Below are 4666 nucleotides of genomic sequence, written 5' to 3' on the forward strand. Positions count from 1 at the left end.
ATAGAAGTTTGTCTCGAATATCTTTTTGTAAATTAGAAATAAAGATTCTTTGAATATCATTGTCAGGCACTGGAAAAGAAATTTGAGCATACAAATGCTTATATCTACCAATGAAATATGTCACTTTTTCTTTAACACCTTGTTTACAATGCATTAAATCAATCAAAGTAACTTTAGGACTTATATTGTTTTGAAATTGTTGAATGAAAGCATTTGCAAGTTGTTCAAAAGAAGTAATAGAATAAGAAGGCAATGAGCAATACCATTGTAGGGCTTTGTCTCTTAATGTTCTAGTAAACAGTTTTGCAAGCAACCTTTGGTCATAAGCAAAATCGGTACATATTGTTTGAAAAGTCTTAACATGTGTTAGAGGATCACCTTTACCATTATAAAGCTCCAAATGCGGGATTTCAACATGTTTAGGAGGGATAGCTCGAATAATGTCAAGAGAAAGTGGGCTCGCAACATCAAATGTGGGCACACTAAACTTAGATTGATTCATAGAGGCAATTTGTTGCTGTAAAGAAGAGACAATTTGTGCAAGATTGTTAATGGTCGCTTCAGTCGAAGAATTCATATTAGATGTGTTAGATTGAGATGGAGGTGTTATGTTATTGAAAGAAGGTAAAGAGTAAGGTGGTGGGACACTATGATAGTTAGTCATAGGAGAGGATTGGAAAGGAGGAACACTACAAGGAGGAATGGAATGGTTGAATGAATTGCCCCCTTGCGTCGGATTGAATGAAGGAAGAGGGTTAATTGAAGAAGAGGGATTGCCCCCATGACTGGTGATCATAGGAGGAATGTCTTGTATAGAAGTAGTCATTATGTTTGGTGTAAAGGTAGGTATGCTAGCAATAGAAGTTGTCAAAGGAATAGAATGATTGACTTGAGTGGGAGGTTGTGTATAACCTAAAGTTTCGGCACAACTCTTTATAGGCATCACATTCGAATCTACAATGTGTGCAATACCACGCAAAATATCAATTCCATTCTTATCACTTTGAAGCATATGTTTTAGACGGTCAATTAAAGGAAGAGCTTGACTATTAGGGTATTCTTGAGACATCCATTGTCGAAAATCGTCAAATTGATTATCCAATTTTGAAAGTTGTTCTACAGAAACCTCATGGAGAGCTTCTTCATCATTAGGAGGATTAGAGGAATTACCCATGTCCTCGTTAAAAAGGCTATTCAAATTAGGTTCCATCTCCTCGGTAATTAAACCTTGGAAAGACTTAACGTGAATAGTGTAAGTAGGGCTTATTGTTGTAAAACTCATGCACTAGAGAGAGAGAGAAAATTTTGAATTTAGAGGTAGCAAATTTCAGTAAAATCCGCCAATCTCCTAGATTTAAGCTGTTAAATGCAATCACGACAATCTCCCGAAATTTCGGAAAAAATGTCCGGGACCGTGGCGCTCGGAGTGCACACGGTCCTTGCAACTTTTTTCAAAATTTGCAGGGATGAAAGGTATGATGATTTTAAAGCTAATCTGAAAAAATTGAGTGATTTTACGATCTCTAGATAGGCCAAATTAAAGTTGCAATCTCAAAATTGAACCCTACCAAGATTGTCGAAAAATGCAAAATTTGAATTTTGAAAAAGAGAGGGAAAATGAAATTTTGAATTTTATGATTTTAGAGGGAATACCAAAAGCAATGCAAGTTTTGAATTTTAAAAGTTGACTCAATTTCACGCAAAATTCAATTTTGAAAGCGGAAATCAAAGTTGTTGTAATTAAGCACTTAATTTCAAAAGTCACAAATTGCAAGAATTTGAATAAAGCACTGAAATTTCAAATGAATGCAAACACACTTTTCAGATTTAGGACAGTAAGAACACAATTTCGACACAAAATTTCAATTTCAATGATTTTTGAATGATTAGGAGCCTTAATCCAAGCAATCACAAGACCAACTTTGACCTTAATTTTGAAAGTGTTATAATTGATAAAATCAGCCAAAATTCTGGATTTTAGCAGAAAAATACAGTAAGATTCAGCTCCCGAAATTTCAGAAAAAATGTCGGGGACGATGGCGCTCGGAGTGCACACGGTCCTCGCAACTTTTTTCCAAATTTTCAGGGATGAAAGATATTGCGATTTTATTGCGAAATCCAAAGTTACAGCTGATTTGGAGATGTTTTGATCAGTGAAATTGTCGGGCAAAGGTTGAATCAAGAGGGTTTCAAAAATTAGGGTTTTGACACTTAACCACTTAATTTTCAAAATTAGAGCACAAATATGAATTGATAATTTGTAATAGAAGGGCAGATCTGAAACAAGCATTAACAATTAAACATTTCACAAGCTTAATTACTAAAAAGAAAATTTAGGGTTTTTATGCAATTAACCTCTAAAATTTACAAAAGATCAAACATGGAAATGTAATAAAGGAATCCAATTTTCAGATCTAACCATGAATAATCAAAAAGGATGTTCACGTTGGGTTCACCAAAATGTAAATCGAAAAAATCGAACCCTAGTTGCTCTCCCCTCTTCCAACTCCAAGGAGAGAGAAGGGAGGTTACTAGGGTTGACGGTTTTCACTTAGGGGAGACTTTACATTCAAAAGAGGGGTTGAAACCCACAAGATCCAATCCCACACAATGCAAGATTGGATTCTAAATGAGTTTCAAGGGTTAAGACAGTGAGGCTACCCTCTTTTGTAAAGAATGTTGATAGAATGATTAAGCTAGGAATGCATGAAAAGTGAGAAAGATTCGCTTATAAACAGAGATAGGAATATAGGATGAAGCTGCGGACCTGGAATTAGCAGTAAAATGTTGAGACAGCACTGTCCTGCAAATTTGAGCGAAAGTTGATGGGACGATGGCGCTCGGCATGCACACGGTCCTTCGAAAAATTTGCGAAACGAAGGGGGATCTGTTCATCTCTGCACAAGGATTCTAGATCTTCAATTTCAGCTGCATACCTGCAACCTACACACAGAAAAGTGAAGACGATTGGGGGGTTAGGGATTAGGGGTTTGCCCTTAGGTCAAACCCCGGTTTTGGAATTAACCAAGAAATGAGAAATGCTGTAAATGTAAATGATTTTAATGTAAAACAAGTACTAGTACCTTGTTGCAAGGATGTTTGTATCCTTATGTGCGAAGGTATAGATGTTGTTGTATGTTGTATGTTGTAGTATGTGATCTCTTCAATGGTTGAATCCTTGTCTTGAATGCAACACTTAGCCTTGAATGGAGACTTAGAATGCTCAATTGCTTGAAGGAATGCTTGAATGCTTGAATGTTTTAGTATCATTTCCACCTTTTTTCCATCCATCCAAATGGGAGAGGAAAATGTAGTTTATATACTTGTCAATTAGGGCTGATAGATTGATTTTCCCGACCTTAGGCTGACCAAGAAATGTTATTTTCCAATTTGCAAACAAAAAGACCTGAAGCCCCATAGGAGACTGGGCCCAAAATAGGGCCAGGGACCAGGGCGCTGGGCGCCCTGGTCCTGAAGGACCAGGGCGTTGGGCGCTCTGGTCCCACCTCCCGAGACAACAGGGTGCAAAGGAGGATCAGGCCAGGGTGCAAGAAAATGCAGTTTTTGGTGTCGTGGACAAGTTTCGGGGTCTCCATTCAGGTTTCGTGTTGCGTCGCCATAGTGAAGACCGAAATGCAGTTGAAATTGCAAGTGTGACAATTTTAGGACGCTACAGAGACATAAGGAATTTAAAGTTGATGATGAAGTGATGGTATATCTAAGAAAATAGAGATTTCCTATTGGAACTTATAACATGTTGCAAATGAAGAAGTTTGGACCTTGCAGGATTTTGAGGAAGTTCAATTCTAGAAATGCATATGAATTAGAGTTACCTAATAGTCTAAGTATTTCACCTATGTTTAACATTGTAGATCTTCATGAGTATCATGAACTAGAATTTAGCGAGGACAATATTGCAAACTTGGAGAAACAGTTACCCTGGAAGGAAGCGGACTAGATTGAAGAGATTTTGGACAGTAGGATTGGGCATAGTACCCGGAGCAGTCAGTATAAAGAGTATCTTGTGAAATGGAAGGATAGAATAGTTGAAGATTCATCTTGGATTTTGCAGGCAGAGGTAGACTACCTTGGTTTGTCTCTGATCCTGACAAAGTGAGAGGCTGACCTTTTCTATAACCTAGGATGTCTAATGGAGGAGCATCCCCGGTTCATAGCAATCTTGCATCAACACAAAACATTTTATTTTTGTTTTGCTTTATGTTTGCATTTTTAGTTTTCCTTTCTATGTGTCCTAGTTTGGCTCACCGGATCCTGTGGAGTTGGATTCTACTTGAATACTTGATCATCTTTCTTGTTTCCAGACCACATCACATTTGGATCATTTTTTGGCAAGATATTGCTATCAGTTTTCTTTACATTTTCATGTTACCGGTTGACTGTTCTTGTTACCCATTGCCTAGACCTATTCCCGCAATCTATGCTTCATGCTTTGGATTTTTCAGAGGAATCTCTTGGCGGAGGCCAACCTTGTTTATTTTGCACATTAGGTATTGTTCTTCGGGTTTTGATCCCTTTTGGGCTGATTGGATCCTTTGGATCAATATATATAATTTTAATTGCGCATTAGAATGCAATCAATCAGAGAATGAAGTAGCTAGACTGTGCGTAGAAGATAGATCCTAAGGTTCAAGGTCTCGATTGTGAC

The sequence above is a fragment of the Cryptomeria japonica genome, chromosome 1 (assembly GCF_030272615.1).
Source record: "Cryptomeria japonica chromosome 1, Sugi_1.0, whole genome shotgun sequence".
NCBI lineage: Eukaryota > Viridiplantae > Streptophyta > Pinopsida > Cupressales > Cupressaceae > Cryptomeria > Cryptomeria japonica.